The sequence below is a fragment of the Oryctolagus cuniculus genome, chromosome 9, assembly GCF_051225735.1.
Source record: "Oryctolagus cuniculus isolate XC-2025 breed Fujian yellow rabbit chromosome 9, ASM5122573v1, whole genome shotgun sequence".
Lineage (NCBI taxonomy): Eukaryota > Metazoa > Chordata > Mammalia > Lagomorpha > Leporidae > Oryctolagus > Oryctolagus cuniculus.
Window position 1 is genome coordinate 21337886 of NC_142875.1, and position 23026 is coordinate 21360911.

A 23026-nucleotide genomic window follows, 5' to 3' on the forward strand; every position below is an offset into this window, starting at 1 on the left:
TTTCATTGATTTTACTTAATTTAGTCTCTGGATCATCTTAAGTGATATGTCTCTCTTCTGTCTATTCAAACCTGCAATTGGGGCCTTCTGGTAAAATTTTCACTTCTGATATTTTAATGCATTTGTTTACATTCCTATTTTCCTCATAAGAATGTGAGATATTTAGAGGAGTGACTAGATCATAATATTTCATTATCTCTAGCATTTCGCATCTAGAACATGATAACTTCTCTATAGATACACTTGAATTAATGTAAAGAAGGTTAACATCCAAATGCAAGCATAGCTAGTCCTACTGGGTTCTCTAAAGGGTTCTTTTACAATTTAGGTAAACTAACATTTTCCATCCTATGGAATATGTTCTATAATAAATAGAAATATTAGGAATTTCTTGTATACGACAATATAATGTAGTGATAAGAAACTGGCTTCTGAATTAAACATGCTGAGTTTAAATTATTTTTCTACCACTTACTGATTGTGTTGCTGGGGCAAGTGACCACCTGTAGGCTTAAATTTCATCTCCTATAAAATAAGAACGGATTGTTGTAAGCATGAAACGAGATACAGATGGTTCAAAATAATTGGCATAGTTCTATAAGCATAGAACACAATAAATTAAAATTGCTCCTCAACTATGATGGGGTTGTGCATCAATAAACATATTTTAAGTAGAAAATACTGTCATTCAAAATTCATTTACCAGCCATAACCTACTCAACATCGTGGTTAACAGCATAGCACACTGTACAATATTTTTTGTTTACCCTTGTGATTGTTTGGTTGGCTGGGAGCTGCAGCTTGTTGATGCTGCCCAGTATCATGAGAGAATATCATGCCATAATGTCACTAGACCAGGAAAAGAGCAAAAGTCAAAATTTGAACTACTGTTTCAGCTGAATGCATATCACTTTTCACCACTGTAAAGCTGTCAAAAATTGTTAAGTCAAACCATTGTGAATGGACTGTAATATTAATAAAGTGATCAGGTTTCCACTCTAAAGAATCCCATAGATAAATCTCATCACTATACAGACATACAATTCTTAAATTCTTAAATTTATATTTTATAAACTTTTAAATAATATTACATTTAAAAATTATTTATTTATATGAAAGACAGAACTACAGAGAGAGAGAGAGAGAGTCAGAGAGAAAGAGAGGTCTTCCATTCACTGGTTCACTCCCCAAATAACTGCAAATTCCAGGGCTGGGCCAGGCCGAAGCTAGAAGCCAGGAACAACTTCTGGGTCTTCCACTTGGATGCAGGGCCATCTTCTACTGCTTTCCCAGGTGCATTAATATGAAGCTGGATCAGAAATGGAGCAACTGGGACTCAAACCAGTGCCCATATGGGATGCTGGCGCTGCAGGTGGAAGCTTAACCTTCTACACCACAGTGCTGGCCCCTGAAATTATATTTTCCAAGATTAGTAAGCAATAAAATTTTTCCAGAACTCAAGAATACTTCAACATATGGGATTCTATGGATTTCTTTTCTTCTGGTCTTCTATGGATTTCTTTGCCTCTGATCTCCCTTCTATAAATTTTTTAAAAATTTATTTATTCAAGAGGGAAGGAAGGATGGAAGCTTGGGGAGAGAGACTTAGGGTAGAAAAAGAAATAGATATTGAAGTCTCCTGTCTTCTGGTTCACTGCCCAAATGCCTGCAACAACCATAACCTGGATCCAGGAATTCAGTCCAGGACTCTCATTGGGGGACAGGGACCCAACTACTTGAGCTACCACCTGCTACCTCCCAGGACCTGCACTGGCAGGCAGCTGGAATCCAGAGTCTGAGCTAGGGATTGAACCCAAACACTCTTATATGGGATGTTGGTATCTTAAGTGCTAGGCCAAATTCTTGCTCCCCACACCTAATATTTATTTTAACTTCTGATATTTCTTTCTCCATGCTGACTTTGGACTTAATGTGGATTACTTTTGTAAATTTCTTCACTTTTCTCATGTTCATGTCATACCGTCCACCCCTAAGTCTACAATCCAAACCCTTTCTCTGAATTAGTTTTTGAAAAATATCTAGTCTAACAATTGTATTTTTTATGAATTTTCCCATATCTTTGTAATTACTATCAGTTTAATGCTGTTATTACCTAAATGACTTTTATTTTCTTTTTAAATATTTCTTTTTTTTTTATTTGAGAGGTAGAATCACAAACACACATCAAGAGAGAGCTCTTCCATCCACTGGTTCACTCCACAAATAGCCAAAACAGCTAGGGCTGAGCAAGGCCAAAGCTAGGACCTCCATTCACGTCTCCTATGTGAGCGGCAGGATGCCGAAGCCATCATCTGCTGTTTTCCCAGAATGGAGCAGTTGGGACTTGAAAGAGTGCTCTGATATGGGATGCCAGTGTTGCAGGCTGTTGCTTAACCTTCTGTACTGATAATGCCAATCACTTAAATGACTCTTAATGTTCTTTCCTTCAACTGGATTATAGTTTTGCATAAAATAAATTATGAATTTTTGAAGATTCTAATAGCAATGCTTATGATTAATAAGGAGAATATTTGGTGATTTCAGGACCATCTTTACAAATCACACCTTGTAAAAATTCAGGCTTAGCCAGCTCTTTCAATTAGCAATAATCGTGCCTCGGATAAACCTCATTGGCTACGATACTGCCACTGTGCAGAGCTGCCACCTCTTTCAAATATGGTGAATACATTTCATGTATTTTAGAACATGTAATATGCTTTGATCAAATGCATCTGTTTAAAGTTATATTCTAATGTAAACTTTAATTTTTAAATTATCTACTTTTTAAAATATTTATTTATTTGAGAGGCAGAGTTAACAGAGAGAGAGAGAGACAGAGACAAAGTCCTCCCTCCACTGGTTCACTCCCCAAATGGCTGCAATGGCTGGAGCTGGGCCAATCCGAAGCCAGGAGTCAGGAGCTTCTTCTGCGTCTCCCATGCAGATGCAGGGGCCAAACACTTGGGCTATCCCCACTGCTTTCCCAAGTACATTAACATAGAGCTAGATAGGAAATGGAGCAGCCAGAACTTGAAATGGCACTCATATGGGATGCCGGTGCTGCATGGGGCAGCTTTACCTGCTATGCTACAGTGTCAGCCCCTAATCTTTCTTTTTTAAAAAAGAATTCATTAATAAATGAGGTTCTCAAGGTCACAGTAATATATGATAATCATTACAATTCTCATGTTAATGTGATATTAATACAAAGATAAAAGATTTAATGTAGTTCATAAATACAGTTCTAAGAATATAATGATACTTCTCTTTCTCCCTGCCTCCCTCCTTTGTGGGAGCTAAAAATTAAAAAAAATAAAATAAAAACACAAAAACAAAAGAAGAAAGAAATGCCTGCGTGTATCAGTACTGCTGCAAATACTGTTTTGTCAAGCTTTGTTTTATATCTTTGTCAAACCAATGGTTAAGAATTATATACTGTGGTTTTAATGATCTGTGATTATTTTAAAATTTACTCCATATGAGTGAAATCATCATTTATCATTTGATTATTGTTCATAGCCCTTGCCTGTATTACTACTGATGTATGGTCTTTGTTTTTGTTTACTTGTTCTACATTTTATTTAGTGGAGGATTAAGACTTTAAATTTTTGTATTTGTGATGTTCATCAGTTTTTTAGAATTCATGGTTTTGTGATTTATTTTCTAAGTCTTGAAAAATACTCTTTTGAGTAACTTATGTTTGTTTCCTTTTTCTTGAAAATGTTCCCCAAATTACAAGTTTAAGTTCCCAAAACTTTAGTATTTGTCACTCTATACTATATAATGATAGTTAAGAATTCTAATCAATTTAGTTAAAAAAAATCAGGGGAGACACTCAAGCATATTTTAAAAAGCTATATAGAAGCAACATAAAAATGTTCATGTGCTATAAAAGTCATGCATTCCTTTTTTTCTAGGATCAAAATCCTAGTTACTTTTATCTGTATGTGTTAAATTGTGAATATCATTACCATGCCAGATTACCAACAGAATTTTCTGTGTTGATGGAAATATTCTATATCTAGGCTGAAGAACTGAAATATTGATTGAATTTACACTTACATAGCCAAACTTGGTTAGTGGCTACAATATTAGACAACACAGTTTATACCTTTAATCAGTTCTGTGATTAATCCTTCATGTCTTGTCCACATCTCTATCTAATAGTCATTGAGTGGGAAATTCTATGTCTCTACGCAGTAAAATAATACTCAACATAATACATACTAGGTGAAAGTTGTGTTTCATTTTCAATAATTTCTCAAGTCAACTATTCTTATATTCTGATTATAATGTGAGTATTTTCATAGGCATGTCCTTATTTTATTTATTATTGGCAGATGCTGGAAAGCTTAAGGAGTTTTTGTGGAAATTTGCCTTTGAAATATGCCTTTCCATTATGTTAAAGTCAATCAAAGAATATTTGGGTGAAACATACAGTGTTCAATCAATGATGACATTCTGCCTGCCTAAAATTTGTGCTTACTCCAATGAGCTTGACCAACGTTTGACACAGTCAACAAGTGGAGATTTTCTGTTGTGTGAGAATTCACTTAGTAGCTCTTAGATATTTCGTGTGCTGCACTGGTGTGAGTGATCGACAAGGCAGATGCAGCCATGACTGCCCCCTGGAAGATGACTGTTTACACCCAAGAGCAATTCCTGGAATGCAACAGGAAGCTGCTCATGATCATAAAGCTAAGCTGGATATTTTTTTCAGGCTTCCTGTTAGAGGAGTGACTGTTTTTCATTCTCCTCCAGACACAGAAGAAAATCACTCTGAAAACCGCACAGAAGAAAATACATATTTAAAACAAATGTGACTTTCCCCAGATATAGGATTCGTTATAGATTAATCTCCAGTTAACTATTACAGCAGCAGGAGTTGGAAACCTAAACTTAGAAGAATCAAGAGCAGTTTAGACACTGAAGTCCAGTACTCTGCAAAATTATACTGAAATTCAATAGTAGTGCTCAGCAATCTCTCAATCTCAAGGCCCACAAAAATTTACAGAAGCCTGCAAATTAGAGTCAAAACATTTTTGTTGTTACTTCCTCTTTATTTTTTTTCAAGACATCATTATGTTTTTGTCTATTTTTTTCATGCCACTGGTTGAAAGAATACAATCATGTTTCTATCAAACCTAGTACTACCCGTGCTAAAATTGCTAGATATAGAGAACTGAAATGGCTGAGCAACCACCAAGATGCCTTAGTTTAGCTAATTCTGTCCTTAAGGCATGTAGGTGATAATGAATTCTTTTCAGTTTCATTTAGAATGAACTTTAATGCTAGATGACACAAATTCAGTTTACATAAAAAAGAAAAAGTCATAAAATCTTAAAATAATAAAGGCTATTCTTGGGGCTGGCATTGTGGTGTAGCAGGTTGGGCTGCCGCCTACAGCACCGGCATCCTCTATGGGCATTGGTTCAAGTCCTGGCTGCTCCACTTCCAGTCTAGCTCCCTGCTGCTGCACCTAGGAGGACAGTGGAGGATGGCCCTCATGCTTGAGCCTCTGCACCCACATGGGAGACCCAGATGAACCTCCTGGCTTCAGCCTGACTCACTCTTGGCTGTTGTGGCCATTTGGGACGTGGACCAGTGGATGGAAAACCTTTCTCTCTGCCTCTAGTTCTCTCTCTGTATTTCAAATAAATAAAAATAAATTTTAAAAAAAGTCTTTTCTGGGAGCCCAATTTTACCTAATATTGACTTTGATGTTTAGAGTCTCAGAGTACATTTGACAATTTTTGTGGCCATATTTTCTGGTTTTTGAAGCAATGTTATCTTCACTAAACTTATGTATCCATGTAAGAAAAATTTTAACACAGTATTTATTTAATGAATTTAAAAGTTAAAAATATTGATAACTTCTCTCTGACATAATTAAAAAGTGAGAAATTTTGGTAGAAGAAATGATATTTATCAAATTAAAGATTATAAAACCACAGTGGATACTTTTACTAGTGCAGTAGCAGTTTTATAATAGGCCAAGGGCTCAAATAATTGGTGAGAGTTTATAAGTCATTGGTTATAAGAGAGTAAGGAGAAAAGAAGGCAAGAGAAAATATAATATAGTCAGAGAAGTCCTGGAGAGTTTTTAAATCACCTTTTTTAAAAAACTATTCACACTCACAGGTATTTATTTATTGATAAGAACATAAAATATATGTTCAAAATAAACTTATACATGAATGTTCATACCAACACAATTCAGAGAAGATAAAAGGTGGAGATAAAGCAAATGTCAGTCAATTAAAACAAATTCTGTAGATCCCTACAATTTAATATTATTCAACCATAAAAATTAATGATGTATCAATGCATGCTGTAGTACAATGTGTATAAACCCTTAAAATATGCTTTGGAAAGCCAAGACACTATGGCAAAAAATATTGTCCTACATGAAGGATCTCTGGGCATGAGACCCCAGTGGAAAGAAGGGGCCATCAAAGAAGGATGTGCTTTTCTCTGAAGGGAGGAGAGAACTTCCACTTTGCTTATGGCCTTGTCTAAATACTGACGGAGACTGTAGAATCAAAATAGCCTTGGGAGCTCATGTCAAGAGCCTCAGGTGATCGCTGACATCATACATAAATGTGTTACTTGTTAAGTTAGCAATAGGAGTCACTGCACTTACATGCCATGGAGGACCTCTGTCCTCAATGAGTTGTACTATGAGAATTAACTGTAAAATGCCTTTCCAGTTTTTTATATTTTGTGTGTATGCAAATTGTTGAAGTCTTTACTTAGTACAGAGTTGATGTTCTGTGTACAAAGTTAATTGAAAACGAATCTTAATAGAGAATAGGACTGAGAATGGGAGAGGGAGGAAGATATAGGGTAGGAGGTGGGAGGGCAGGTATGGTAGGAAGAATCACTATATTCCTAAAGTTGTACTTATGAAATTTGTACTCATTAAATAAAAGGTTTCTAAAAAAAGAAAAAATATTATGCTAAATGATATGTTAGACACAAAAGACTACTTATTTTCTGCTTCCATTTATATAAATATTAAGAATATGCACATCTGTGCAGATAGAAAGAGTAGATCACTGGTTTCCAGAAAAATCAAATATGGAATGATTGCTTTTATACTGAAAAAACTGTTCTGGAATGATGATGTTTGCATGCTATTTTGAATGCACTAAATGCCACTGAAAGTTAATTTTTAAATGGTAAAAATAATGCATCACGTTATATAAACCTTATCTTTTTTTCTTTTTTAAAATTTTTATTTAATAAATATAAATTTTCAAAGTACAGCTTATGGATTACAATGGCTCCCCCCCCCCCCAATAACTTCCCTCCCACCCGCAACCCTCCCATCTTCCGCTCCCTCTCCCATTCCATTCGCATCAAGATTCATTTTCAATTCTCTTTATATACAGAAGATCAATTTAGTATATATTAAGTAAAGATTTCAACAGTTTGCACCCACACCGAAACACAAAGTGTAAAATACTGTTTCAGTACTAGTTATAGCATTAATTCACATTGGGCAACACATTAAGGACAGAGATCCTACATGAGGAGTAAGTGCACAGTGACTCCTGTTGCTGACTTAACAAATTGACACTCTTGTTTATGGTGTCAGTAATCTCCCTAGGCTCTTGTCATGAGTTGCCAAGGTTATGGAAGCCTTTTGAGTTTGCTGACTCTGATCTTATTTAGACAAGGTTATAGTCAAAGTGGAAGTTCTCTCCTCCCTTCAGAGAAAGGTACCTCCTTCTTTGATGGCCCGTTCTTTCCACTGAGATCTCACTTGCAGAGATCTTTCATTTAGGTTAGGTCCTCTTTTTTTTTTTTTTTCCCCAGAGTGTCTTGGCTTTCCATGCCTAAAATACTCTCATGGGCTCTTCAGCCAGATCCAAATTCCTTAAGGGCTGATTCTGAGGCCAGAGTGCTGTTTAGGATACTGCCATTCTATGAGTCTGCTGTGTATCCTGCTTCCCATATTAGATCGTTCTCTCCCTTTTTAATTCTATCAGTTAGCATTGTGATCCCTTTGACTCTTAGACCTATCATTGTGATCAGGCTTATTTCACTAAGTATGATGATTTCTAGTTGCATCCATTTTGTTGCAAGTGGCAGGATTACATTTTTTTTTACTGCTATACTGTATTTCATAATGGTATATATACCTTAATTTCTTTTTTTCTTTTCTTTCTTTCTTTTTTTTTTTTTTTTTTTTTGACAGGCAGAGTCGACAGTGAGAGAGAGACAGAGAGAAAGGTCTTCCTTTGCCGTTGGTTCACCCTCCAATGGCCGCCGTGGCCAGTGTGCTGCGGCCAGCACACCATGCTGATCCGACAGCAGGAGCCAGGTACTTCTCCTGGTCTCCCATGGGGTGCAGGGCCCAAGGACTTGGGCCATCCTCCACTGCACTCCCTGGCCACAGCAGAGAGCTGGCCTGGAAGAGGGGCAAGCGGGACAGAATCTGGCGCCCCGACCAGGACCAGAACCCGGTGTGCCGGCGCTGCAAGGTGGAGGATCAGCCTAGTGAGCCTCGGCGCTGGCCTATATACCTTAATTTCTTTATCCAATCATGGGTTGATGGTCATCTGGGTTGATTCCATATCTTAGTCATTGTGAATTGAGCTGCAATAAACATGGGGGTACTGATCACTTAGAAAGAAAGGTCTTCCTTTTCTGTTGGTTCACCCCCAATGGCCACTGCGGCTGGTGCACCGCGCTGATCCGAAGATCAGCCAGGAGCCAGGTGCTTCTCCTGGTCTCCCATGTGGGTGCAGGGCCCAAGGACTTGGGCCATCCACCCCTGCCTTCCCGGGCCACAACAGAGAGCTGGACTGGAAGAGGAGTAACCGGGACAGAATCTGGCACCCTGACTGGGTCTCGAACCCCGGGGTGCTGGTGCTGCAGGCAGAGGATTAGCCTATTGAGCCACAGGGCCATCCACTGATCACTCTTTCATATGCTAATTTCATTTCCTTTGGTTAAATTCCCAGGAGCAGGATGGCCCAGTCATATGGTAGATTTATATTCAGATTTCTGAGGTATCTCTACACTGTCTTCCACAGTGGCTGCATCAGTTTACATTCCCACCAGCAGTGGATATTGTACCCTTTTTCCCACATCCTCACCAGGATTTGCTGTTTGTTGATTTTTGTATGAAAACCATATAATCACCTTTTATATGAAATGTTATAGATATCAAAAAACAAATAAGGAAATAATATGGATAAATTTATGGCAATGAACTCAACAAAACAGATAAGGTACACAAATTCCTTCGAGGGCAGAAATGACCAAAACTCATTAAAAATAAATTTATAATCCAGATACCCCTGTTTCTACTGAAGAGCGGGATTTTTTTTTAAATGAACTCCAGGCCCATGTAGCTTCACAGTAGATTCTTCAAGACATATAAGGAGGAAATGTAGGTAACACAAGCTTTTCCAGAAAATTGAAGGGAAAGAAATATTATTTAGCTAATTTCATGAGGTCAATATTACCCTGATATCATAACCATACAAAGACATTATACAAAGAATACTACAAATGAACATAACATCCTTCTCAAACAACATATGCAAAAGTTACAAACAAAATTTAGCAACTTGAATATAATGCATATTTACCAAGTAGGGTTTGTTTAAGAAATGCAACATTGGTCTAATATTTGAAATGTAAACATTATAGTAGTGTATATTAAGGCATTAAAATGAAAAATATTTTGATCAATTCAATATATAGTGATCATAGTTAATAAAATTTAACAACTACTTCTGATAAAAACACAACAAACTTGGAATGTTTGGGAACTTTCTTATGCCCAAAACCTACAGCCTTCGTCATATTTAATGAGTGATTGAAGGCTCTTTTCCTAATACCACTTGTATTTAACATTGTTCTGAAGGGTCTTGCTGGTGCAGTTGGTTCAGAAAAGGAAATAAAAGGCATTTGGATTAGAAAGGAAGATGTAAGAACATTTTTATTCATGGGGACAAGATTATCTATGAAGATTGGAAAAGAAGAGCCAACACTATTAGAACTAATAAGTAAGTTTAAAGTTTCAAAAATTAATTATTTTTGATTGAGGCAAAGAGTTTTTATTTTTACTATGATACTTAAACATGAACCATAAAAGAAAAAAGTGATAAATTGGACTTCATCAAAACTGAGATCTGCTCTTTGAATGACATTTTCAGAGGATGAGAAGATAAGTCACTAACTGCAAGAAACCATTTATAAACCATATACCTGATACAGATGTATCAAAATATATAATGGACTCCCAGACCTCAAAAAAACATAATTAACAGGAAAGAGATTTGGACAGACACGCCGCCGAAGATGTATAGATGGAAAATAAGCATAGTAAAAGAAGCTCAATGTTATTACTCATTCAGAAAATGAAAAATAAATACACATTGTAGTGTCTTGGGTATCTATTAGAATACCTAAAATTAAAAGAAATGACAATATCAGGTGGTGTTGAGGATGTGGAGTAACTGAAATTGTCACACATTGCTTGTGGGAATGTAAAATTGAATCATCTTGGAAAAACACCTTGACAATTTCTTAAGCAATTTAACATTGACCTGCATACAATGCAGCCATTTAAATAATAGATATTTAAGAGAAATGAGAGCGCCAAAAATTTTTACATTAATGTTCATAACAGTCTTATTTGTGTCGTCAAAACCTGTAAAGAAGCCCACCATCCATTGGTACGTGGATGTGTAATAATTTCAGGTGAGATTACATTCCTTTTGCTATGAATGATGTCAGTCTTCATTTATTTGCTAAAGAAAAGTACTTGCCTGTCCTCTTCAACTTATCCTCTCCTTTGTTCTTTGTTATGTATTTGTTATGTATTTTCTCTATCCTGTATTAGATATATTCTAAATACATCTTATTTCTGTCCTATTTTCTCTTAGCTCATCAGCCATTGCTTTAGTCCGATCCTCGCTATTTCCTATCTGAAAGGATTAGTCATTTCTTACCATTCTCTCTACTTCCACTCTCCTTCCTCTCCAGTCCATCTTCACACAGAAAAGTGAGTCGTTCTCTGTAGGAACCAAAAAAGCACCTACCAAAAATAGGAGAGAGAGAGAGAGTGTTCCAGCTGTAGAAGTCAGGTGACAGAATCTGGGGTGGGTGATGGGGGGACTCAGCCCTTGTTGAACCATGCCCTCAGGGAAATGGAAGCAAACACTGACTTTACATTTTCCTCCCCCCTCATTCTCCTGCCAGTGTCTTTTTTTGGCCAAACTCAGACTCAAACAAACAAATCCAGGGAGTCCAGGTGGTGCCACCATGAAGGTGTGCCTTTCTATGTACAGAGCAGGGTGTAAAAGGGAGAACATGGATTTAGAAAGGCAAGTAGAGAGTATCAGTGCATCTTTCTAAAATATAAGATCCTGTTATTCCCCATATGAACACGGATTTGTGTGTATTTGGGGTGGGAGTGGACCTTTGCCGCTACCTTCAGAGTTGAAAGGTAATACTGTGTTTCTATTATTAATATCCATTTGTGGGAAAAGTGATTTGCTCAACTAAATCATTGATCACTACAATCTACTAAACCCTTACCGTGTTACAAGCACTCTCTCTAAATACTTTTTAGTAGCTCTGTGAAAGAAATGTCATTTTCCTTTTTTTACTTATATAGAAGCATATCAATTTTTACAATTATGACAGCTTATACACACAAAGTCAATAACTGTACATGAATTCACTAACTCTTATAAGGAGAAGATACAAAGCAAAATGACAATTTAAATAATGCAGACGATCCCATCTGCTATACCACTCAACACTCAGTGAGAAATGAGAGTTCATTTATTTTGCATGATGTGACCCTTAAACACATTCAAGGGTGGGGAACGTCCTGCCCACAAAATCGTTCGGTCTGGTTGTACCAAGGCAACTGCAGGCGGGACTTGAAATTCAATAAATCTGTAACAGGCTAATTTTTATGATAATTTTGTATGGCCTGTGAATGATGTTATAAATATCTAAATGGGGGCTGGTGTTGTGGCATAGTGGGTAAAGCCACTGCCTGCCGTGCTGACATCCCATGTGGGCATCAGTTCGAGTCCTGGATACTACACTCCCAATCCAACTCTCTGCTATGGCCTGGGAAAGCAGTGGAAGATGGCCCAAGCCCTTGGGCCCTTGCACTCGTGGGAGACTGGGAAGAAGTTCCTGATTCCTGGCTTCAGATAGGCCCAGCTCCAGTGGTTGCAGCCATTTGGGGAGTGAACCAGCAGACAGAAGACCTCTCTCTCTCTCTCTCTGCCTTTGCCTCTGTAACTCCTCCTTTCAAATAAATAAATAAATCATTAAAATAAATAAATTATAAAAAAATCTAAATGGTCTTTGGCAGAAAAATCACTCCTTGATCTGGTACTCAATGGAAGAAACAAGGCAGGAAGAAAACTTGCTGTTAGGATTTATTGAGATGGTAGGTTGTTTTCCAATGTGGCTCAACCTGTACACCTCATTTTCATCTTGTTTGCTGACTTGAAATCCTAACCCTCAGCCAAGATGGTTGCACTCGTAAGAATTTGAGCCTACGTTGAAACACAAGCCGGTTATAAAAGCCTGTCTGATTATAGACACCTTGCTCTTCAGCTCTACTGGATAAACTTAAGTAAATAAGTGGCTAAAGGCTGTCAGGTTTTTGTCTTTCTAGTTACCGAATTGGGAGCTTGAGGTTATTTCCCATTTCCTCAGTTTGTTGCTATTTAATATTTTTTATATCTGCAATTTGAAAGGCAATGGAAAATTTATATATCTAGTATTGTCTTTTATTATGATTTTATACTTACAAAACAGAATTCATGTTTTAGTCTGCAGGAAATGTCAAATGTCTATTGGACATAAAATTTTATGTCATAACTTATGCAGTATGTGTCAGAAAAACATTATTGTCTTCAAGAGTAATAGAAATGTCTTTTCTTGTGTTGTTAGTTTTCTTTTTCTAAACATTGGGCAGATATATGGAATGCTCGTAGTATAAAATTGTTGTTGGAGATCTCATTATATCTGTTTTTCAGAGCAGAAGACACATTTTAAAAAGAAAATATTAATGAATATTGTATTTTTATTGGGATAATCATGTATTTCTCATTGAATCCACATTCCTGCTTTCAAAATACCCTTCTAATTCATAAGACATATCAATTTATATCACTGCTACTTAATTTAAACTTAAGCTTCTGTATTAAATTGGAGGTTCACATATTTTTATTTGTATCTCAAGGGTGCCTAGAGTGTACTTCCAAATAATAGACATTGAATAAATTGACTGTTGAATGAACGAATTTTCTAAGTGATAGCTTCCAATTTATTCCACAATTTCATTAACTCCACTTATAGTTGACCTAGAAAATGTGTATTATTTATATTCAAGTGGTGATATAAACTTTTTAAAATATTTTATTTTTTTATTTTGAGAAGTAGAGTTACAGGCAGAGAGAGGGAGAGACAGAGAGAGGGGTCCTCCATCTGCTAGTTCACTTCCCAAATGGCTGCAGAGGCTGGAGCTGCGCCAATCTGAAGCCAGGAGCCAGGTGCCTCTTCCCGGTCTCCCACGAGGGTGCAGGGGCCCAAGCACTTGGGCCATCTTCCACTGCTTTCCCAGGCCACAGCGGAGAGCTGGATCCGAAGAGGAGCATCCAGTGCCCGTATGGGATGCTGGCACCACAGGCAGAGGCTTTAGCACACTATGCCCCAGTGCCTGCCCCATCAAGTGGTGATACCTTTTGATAAGGAAGTGCTTCATAAAGTTTGTGGAAGAGGGTGAGAGTTTGGTGCAGTGGTTAAGTCACCTAATGGAACACCCACATCCCATATCAGATCCTATTCAGCCTCCTACTAATGAGTACCCTGGGAGGCAGCAAGTGATGGCTTAAGAACTTGGGTTCCTGTCAACATGTGGAAGACTTAGATTGAATTCCAGCTTCCTGGCTTTGGACTGCCCTAGCCCTGGCTATGTAGGCATCTGGGGAGAGAAGGTCTCTTTCTGTCTCTGTCTCTTTCTGTGTTTCCCTGACTTCAAATAAATAAATAAAACTGAAAGCCAAAACAAAAATGCTATAATTTCCAGATAATTTTTAAAGAAAGTTTGTTCAAAATGTATATAATGAAAAAAGAATGAATTTCAAATTTTATTTGCATTAAAGTAAACAGCTTTTAATTCCATTTTCCAAGTTCTTTTTGAAGTTCCCTCATATATGGAATTATAATCATTGTATTTTATATGTCTTACACCTTGAAATAAGATATTTATTTTAGCTATAAAATAGTGTCGGGCCTGGCACTGTGGCTCACTTGGGTAATCTTCCGCCTGTGGCGACGGCATCCCATATGGGTGCCAGGTTCTAGTCCTGGCTGCCCTTCTTCCAGTCCAGCTCTCTGCTGTGGCCTGGGAGGGCAGTGGAGGATGGCCCAGGTGCCTGAGCCCTGAACCCGCATGGCAGACTGGGAGGAGGCGCCTGGCTCCTGGCTTTTCACAGCGCCGGCTGTGGCGGCCATTTTGGGGGTGAACCAACAGAAGGAAGACCTTTCTCTCTCTCCCTCACTGTCTGTCAAATAAACAATCACTGTCACTACCTGTCAAATAAACAAATCTTAAAAAAAAAAAAAAAAAGAAAATAGTGTCAAAACTATCAGTGACAGAAATCACAAACTGGGCTGAATCAGTAAGTGTTCTGTTTGGTGTGCATACTATTTTTCTTTTTTCAGGTCTTTTTTTTTTTTTATTTGAAAGGCAGAGACAAAAATCGAGATCTTCATCTGCACAAATGCCCACAACAGAAAGGATGAGGACAGGATTGGAGCTGGGAACACAATCCACACCTTCCATGTGGGTGGCAGGTACCCAACTACTTGAGCCATTGCGTGCTGCCTCCCAGGGTATGCATTAGTGAAAAACTAGAATTGGAAACATTGCCAGGAATCAAACCCAAGCACTCTGATAATGGGATGCAGACACCCTAACTGGAGTATTAACAGCTACATCAAAAGCTTGCCTTTTGGTGTTTTTTGTTTGTTTGGTTTTTGAGTAAACAGTTCAAAGTTTAATTATTTTCATAAAAAATTGGGATTCCTAAAATTCTTAAAATCTGAAGATATACCAACATTGCCTGTATTCCCTAAAGCAATAGTTGTGTCAGCACCCTTTAGACCTGGCCTGTGGTGCTCTCTATTTACCCACAGTTCCCATCCCTGATGCATTGTATGCATGTTCATTTAGAACTGGCTCTAGTCTTCACTTCTGCCCGGTATCTTGAGAAAGTTATCCACAGATTCATTGAGTTTAAGGGAATCAGATTCTAGATTCTTAAGTTTTGATTTTTTTTAAAGATTTATTTTATTTATTTGAAAGAGACAGAGAGAGGAGAGATATCTTCTGTCTACTGCTTCACTCCCCAAATGTCCACAACTGCCAGGGCTGGGCCATACCTAAGCCAGGAGCCTGGAGCTTCCTCTGCATCTGCCACACGGGTGCAGTAGAGCTGCTGGGACTTGAACTGGCACCCATCTTGGATGCCATTGTCACAGGTGGTAGCTTTACCTGCTATACCACAACATCAGTCCCAAGTTCTGGTATTTCATAAAATTGATCTGAGAACTTGCCCAAGTTCATGCAAACCCTTCTTCCACTATACAGAAAATAGATATGTTCTGTCCATGCCAAATCCAACTAGGGAGTACCGCCTTGGAGCATAAAATCTAGGAACTTGACATTAGTATATGTGCTGCCTAAGCAACCTGACATTAAACACAGGCTCCTTGCAATGATTAACCAAAGCACCTCCCAAACTGCTTGTCTTTCCTGTTTTCCATTTTGGGTTCCCAGAGAAGCCTGGCATGGAAATGAGTTCCATTGTGTGGTGCTTCAAATTCAGCTAAATTCTAAATTAAGGTGGTATGAACAATGACAATTTTTATTTTACTTAGTGGTTTGCTAATTAAATTTATTTTGAACAAATGTATGGCTCTTGAGGTATAGTTTCTTGAGCATACAACTAAGGGTCATTGTAGGAGACACTGAACTCTTCAAAAATGTTTTATTTATTCAGTTTTTTGAATGTAATTGTAAGGAGTTATTTTCAGCTGACCTTAATTTTCATCTGATTTTATATTGCTATCTAGGAGTAATTTTAGCAAGGGATTCCTTTCTCTTTTGTAAAGAAACAGAAAAAATGCAACATATAAGATCCAAGAAAATTAATGATTTAGTTTTCACTTTGATACTCAATTCTAATTTTTCATAATTCCCCAAACTTGAACACACCAGAGGCCCACCATGTTTTGCATTACATTTCTCAGTTCACATATAACTTAAAGTTTAAGCTTCACACATTTTATTGTATTACTAAAATTACATATCTGTCTCACTGTTTTTCATCTTTATGACTCTCTGAAGTACATAATATTGTGTGTGATGTTTTGGTTTCATAAGAAATTAAGTCTGATATTTTAAATTCATTTAACAATGAGGAGTACTCTACTAATTGGATTTTATGATAGGCATAAATCATGGGAGCTAAATTTGCAGCTCCAACTTTTGATGAATATATGTTTAAAATACCATAATATAAAAGTGCTTCATTAAGAATATTATATTTATGTTTCTGTGTGGGAGCAAACTGTTGAAATCTTTACTTAATGTATGCCAAACTGATCTTCTGTATATAAAGAGAATCGAAAATGAATCTTGATGTGAATGGAAGGGGAGAGGGTGTGGGAAAGGGGAGGGTTACGGGTGGGAGGGACGTTATGGGGGGGAAGCCATTGTAATCCATAAGCTGTACTTTGGAAAGTTATATTCATTAAATAAAAATTAAAATAATAAATAAATAAAATCTTTAAAATAAAAAAGAATATTATATTTTCAAACCAATAATGAAGTTTTTAAAGATTTCTAAAAAATTTATTTGAGAGCAGAGCGGGAGAAGGAAGGAGATGGAGCATACGAGTGAGCTCTCATTCACTGGTTCATTCTGCAAATGCTCACATTGGCCAGAGCTGGGCCGAGAGTGCAGCCAGGAGCAAGGAAGTCGCTCCAGGACTCACAGATGAGTGCAGGCACCAAGTACTTGCTGCCTCCAGGGTCTGCATTGGCAGGAAAGCTGGAGTCAGGAGCCAGAGTCAGGCGTTGAACCCAGACACTCAAATGTGGGCTGTGGACATTTCATTGCTAGGCTAAATGCCTTCCAAAAGAATAATGAATTTAACAGTATTTTAATTTTCTAAAACTTTTTTGATTTTTTTTAGCCAATTGAAATTCTTTTCTGTATGAAAGATTAACAGAACTATTTAATAATCATGTGGCAAGTCTTGGTAAAGTCTTTTTTATTTTCTTCCTAGACACTGAATAATAGAATAACTAGACACTTCAGGTGGTTCCCAATTCTTTTCTTTCAACAAAATTGGAAGAGACCTAATAGAGTAAACAATTGATAGAATATAAAAAGTAACTTTTAATAATAATTCATTACATGATTTTTGATGGCTCAGAACCTTTTAAAATTTAGTGCTGCTACAATGACAAAACTTCTATTCCTATTTTGTTTATGTAAGACTTCTTAGTACTTCCTTCTATTAAAATGAAAAATTACAATAGAATTGATGCTGACCTCTGAGTCAGTCTGTCCATATGAAGTATGGAATTCCAGTCTCATTTAACAGATTTTTAGTGGTAAAAATTTATTTTCTATGTTTATTAGTTATAATTGTAATGTATTCATGTTGTTGTGATCAGTTAATAGGATACATATTTATTTTATTTATTTGAAAGAGTTACAGAGAGAGGTAGAGACAGAGAGAGAGGTCTTCCATCTGCTGGTTCACTCCCCAAATGGCCACAATGGCCAGAGCTGAGCGGATCTGAATCCAGGAGCCAGGAACTTCTTCTGGGTCTCCCATATGGGTGCAGGTGCCCAAGGACTTGGGCCATCTTCTACTGCTTTCCCAGGCCATAGCAGAGAGCTGCATTGGAAGAGGAGCGGCAGGGACTAGAACTGCCCATATGGGATGCCAGCGCTTTAGGCCAGGGCTTTAACCCGTTGCGCCACAGCGCTGGCTCCCGTTCCCACTCTTAATTTTTACAGAGACCTAATCTGAGTTTACTTACCTATTGTAGGGTTAACCCCATACTAAGTTGGCATGAAAGAAAAAAAAAAAAAAACACTGTTCATCAACCGAAGAGATAAGGACTGTAAAAAAAAGATAGAATCTCAAAATGTCCATGTCACCCCACACATTGAATTTTAGATACTCTATTGGTTACTCCCGATCAGGGAAAATATATGATGTCTGTCTTTTTGAGACTGGCATATTTTACTAAGAATAATGGTTTATAGTTATATACATTTCGGTGCAAAAAACCGGATTCCTTTTAATTTACTTTTTCTTTTTTTATAGCTGAGTAGTGCTCCATGGTGTATATATACTATAATTTCTTTATATAGTCTTTAACTGATGGACATCTGGATTTATTCCATATCTTAGCTATTGTGAATTGAGTGGCAATGAACATTGGAGCCTTTCATATGCTGATTTCTTTTGGTTTGGGTAAAGTGGGAGTGGGATGGCTGGATCATATGGTACTTCTATATTCAGATTTCTGAAGTATCTCCATATTGTCTTCCACAGCAGGTGCACCAGTTTACCCACATTAGGGTACCTTTTTCCCCACATCCTTGCCAGCATTTGTTGTTTGTTGATTTCTATATGAGAGCCATTTTAACTAGGGTGAGGTGAAGCCTCATTAGGGTTTTGAGTTGCATTTCACTGATGGCTAATGATCTTGAGTATGTTCTCCTGTATCTGTTGGCCATTTGAATTTTCTCTTTTGAAAAATGACTGTTCAAGTCCTTTGCCCATTTCTTAACTGGGTTGTTTTGTTTTTGAATTTCTTGAGTTCTCTATAGATTCTGGATATTAACCCTTTTTCAGTTGCATAGTTTGCAAATATTTTCTCCCTTTTTGTCTATTGCCGCTTCATTTTCTGAGTGTTTCATTTGCAGTGCAGAAGCTTCTTAGCTTGATGTAATCCCATTTGTCAATTATGGCTTTGATTGCCTGTGCTTCCCAGGTCTTTTCCAAGAAGTCTGCCTATGCCAATGTCTTTCAGAGTTTCCGCAATGTTCTCTAGTAATTTGATGGTATTGGGTTGTAGATTTTGGTGAATTTTGAGTTGATTTTTGTGTAAGGTGTAAGTTATGGGTCTATTTTCATGTTTCTGCGTGCAGAGATCCAATTTTCCAAGCACCCTTTGATGAAGAGATGGTCCTTGCTCCAGGGATTGATTTTAGCTCCTTTGTCAAAAATAAGTTGGTTGTAGATATGTGGATTAATTTCTAGAATTTCTATTCTCTTTCATTGTTTTATCTGTTTTTGTGTCAGTACCAGGCTGTTTTGATTATAATTGCCCTGTGGTATATCCTGAAATCAGGTATTGTGATGCTTTAGAATTTGTTATCTCTTGCATTTCCATATGAATTTTAGCATTTTTTCTAGATCTAAGAAGAATGTCATTGGTATTTTGATTGGGATTGCATGGAATCTGAAAATTATCTTTCAGTAATATGGTGATTTTGATGATATTGATTCTTCCAGTCTGTGAATGGGGAAGAATTTTCCATTTTTTAATGTTTTCTTTTGCTTTATTTCATGTTTTGTGATTTTCTTTGTAGAGATCTTTCATATCCTTGGTTACATTTATTCCAAGGTATTTAATTTTTTTTGTAGCTATTGAGAGTGGGATTGATCTTAAAAGTTCTATCTCAGCTATGGCATTGTGTATACAAATACTATTTATTTTTATTTTTTTTAAAGATTTTATTCATTTATTTGAAAGAATTATGCAGAGAGAGGAGAGGCAGAGAGAGAGAGAGAGAAGTCTTCCATCTGGTGATTTGAGTCTCTAATTGACCACAATGGTCGGAACTGCAACAATCTGAAGTCAGGAGCCAGGAGCTTCTTCTGGGTCCCCAGGTGGGTGCAGGGGACCAAGGACTTGGGCCATCTTCTACTGCTTTCCAGGCCATAGCAGAGGCTGGATCGGAAGTGGAGTGGCCGGGACTTGAACCAGTGTGCATGTGGGATCCTGATGCTTCAGGCCATGGCATTAACTTATTGTGCCACAGCGCCGGCCCCTGATTTTTGCTTGCTAATTTTATATTCTGCCACTTCACCAAACTTTTTTATGAGTTTTAAGAGTCTATTAGTGGTGTTTTGGATCCCCTGTATATTGAATCATGTCATCTGCAAACAAGGATAGTTTGATTTTCTCCTTTCCAATGTGTATCCCTTCTATTTCTTTTTATTTCCTAATGGCTCTGATTAAAACTTCCAGAACTGTATTAAATAGCAATAGTGAGAATGGGCATCCTTGTCTGGTTCTGGATCTTAGAAGGAATGCTTCCAACTTTACTGTTAATAAGATGCCAGCTGTGGCATAAATTGCCTAGATAGTGTTGAGGAATATTCCTTCTATACCCAGTTTGCTTAGTTTTCATCATGAAAGGCTGTTGTATTTTATCAAGTGCTTTCTCTGCATCTATTGAGATAATTATATGGTTTTTGTTCTTCTGTTTGTTAATATGATGCATCACATTGTTTGATTTGTGAATGTTGGACCATCCCTGCATACCATGGATAAATCTCACTTGGTCTTGGTGAATGATCTTTTTGATGTGTTGTTGGATTCGATTGGCCAGAATTTTGTTGAGGATTTTTGTGTCTATGTTCATCAGGGATATTGGTCTATAGTTTTCTTTCTCTGTTGTATCTTTTTATGGTTTAATACTTCAGGTGATGCAGGCTTCATATAATGAGTTTGAGAAGATTCCCTCCCTTTCAATTGTTATATATAATTGTTGAGAAGTATTAGAATTAGTTGTTCTTTAAATATCTGGTAGAGTTCAGCAGTGAAGCAATCTAGTCCTGGGCTTTTCTTTTTTGAGAGGATCTTTATTAATGACTCAATCTCCATCTTAGTCATCGATCTCTTTTCTCTATGTCTTCATGACTCAATTTTGGTAGTCTGTGTATGTCCAGGAATCCATTTCTGCAAGGTTTCCCAATTTGTTGTCATAGAGCTCTTTGTAGTATATCCTTTTAATGATTTTTTTTTTGACAGGCAGAGTGGACAGTGAGAGAGAGAGAGAGAGAGAGAGAGACAGAGAGAAAGGTCTTCCTTTTGCCGTTGGTTAACCCTCCAATGGCCGCTGCAGCCGGCGCATTGTGCTGATCCGAAGCCAGGAGCCAGGTGCTTTTCCTGGTCTCCCATGGGGTGCAGGACCCAAGGACTTGGGCCATCTTCCACTGCACTCCTGGGCCATAGCAGAGAGCTGGCCTGGAAGAGGGGCAACCAGGAAAGAATCCGGCGCCCCCACTGGGACTAGAACCCAGTGTGCTGGCGCTGCAAGGCGGAGGTTTAGCCTATTGAGCCACGGCGCCGGCCCCTTTTAATGATTTTTTTTGTTTCCGTGGTTTCTGTTGTTACATTTCCTTTTTCATCTCTGATTTTATTTATTGGGTCTTCTCTCTCTCTTTTTTTTTTTTTTTTGGTTAGTTGGGCAAATGGTATATTAATTTTGTTTTTTCAAGATTGTTTTCAGTTACCTTTTGTTTTTTGTTTCAATTTTATTTCTTCTCTAATTTTTTTAAAGATTTTTTGTTTGTTTGAAAAACAGAGTTGTTGAGAGGCAGAGGCAAAGAGAGTAATCTTACAAAGAGAGGTCTTCCATCTGTTGGTTCACTCTCCAAATGGTTGCAATGGCCAGAGCTGGGCCAGTCTGAAGCCAGGAACCAGGAGCTTCTTCCAGGTTGCAGCAACCCAAGGATTTGAGACATCTTCCAGTGATTCCCCAGGCACATTAGCAGGAAGTTGGATCAGAAGTGGAGCATCTGGAACTCAAACTGGTGCTGATATGGGATGCCAGCACTCCAGGAAAAGGCTTTACCTACTACACCCCAGTGCCAGCTGCTCTTCTCTAATTTTAAATATTTATTTCCTTCTACTAATTTGGGGTTTGATTTGTTGTTTTTCTAGGTCCTTGAGATGTATTCATAGTTCATTTATTATTACCTTTCCAATTTCTTCATGTAGGTACCAATTGCTATAAACTTCCTTCTTTTTTTTCCCTAAGATTTCACTTATTTATTTGAGAGGTAGAGTTATAGACAGTGAGAGGAAGAAAGGGAGAAAGGTCTTCTGTCCGCTGGTTCACTCCCCAAATGGCCATAATGGCCGGAGCTGCACCCATCTGAAGCCAGGAACCAGGTGCTTCTTCCCAGTCTCCCAGGTGGGTGCAGAGGCCCAAGGACTTGGACCATCTTCTACTGCCTTCCCAGGCCACAGCAGAGAGCTGGATTGGAAAAGGAGCAGCCGGGACTTGAACCAGTGCCCACATGTATGCTGGTGCTGCAGGCGGAGGATTAACCTACTGCACCACGACACTGGCCCCATAAATTTCATTCTTAACACTGCTTTTGCTGTATCCCGTAAGTTTTGATATATTATCTTCATTCATTTCCAGAAATTTTTAATTTGAGTTCTATGTGTTTCCTGTACTTGGATGTCCCTTTCTTTCTCCAAATTGGGGAAGGTTTCCATAATTATTACACTAACTAGGCCTTCTTATCCATTCTCTCTTTCCACACCTTCAGGAACTCCTAAGACCCATATGTTGGATCGTTTTATAGTATCCCATAAATCTCCAATGTTGTTTTCATATATAAATAAATATTAAAACTAAAAGTAACAAAGTAGAAAAAAGGGAGAAGAATTAATTGCGGGGCCAGCACTGTGGCATAGCAGGTAAAGCCACTGCCTACAGTGCCAACATCCCACATGGGTGCTGGTTTGAGATCCAGCTGCTCCACTTGCAATCCAATCCAGCTCTCTGCTGTGGCCTGGGAAGGCAGTAGAAGATGACCCAAGTACTTGGGCCCCTGTACCGTGTGGGATACCCACAAGAAGCTCCTTGCTTTGGCTTCAGAATGGCCTAGCCCTAGCCATTGCGGCCATTTG

General features: G+C 37.9%; 1 long non-coding RNA gene and 1 pseudogene across 5 annotated transcripts in view; one reads left to right on the forward strand and one right to left on the reverse strand.

Annotated features, from left to right (window-relative positions):
* LOC149124524 (uncharacterized) overlaps positions 1-23026 on the forward strand; it is a 282718-nt gene that overhangs the window by 55118 nt on the left and 204574 nt on the right. The window lies entirely within an intron of this gene.
* Positions 2535-2660, reverse strand: LOC127492262 (U4 spliceosomal RNA; annotated as a pseudogene).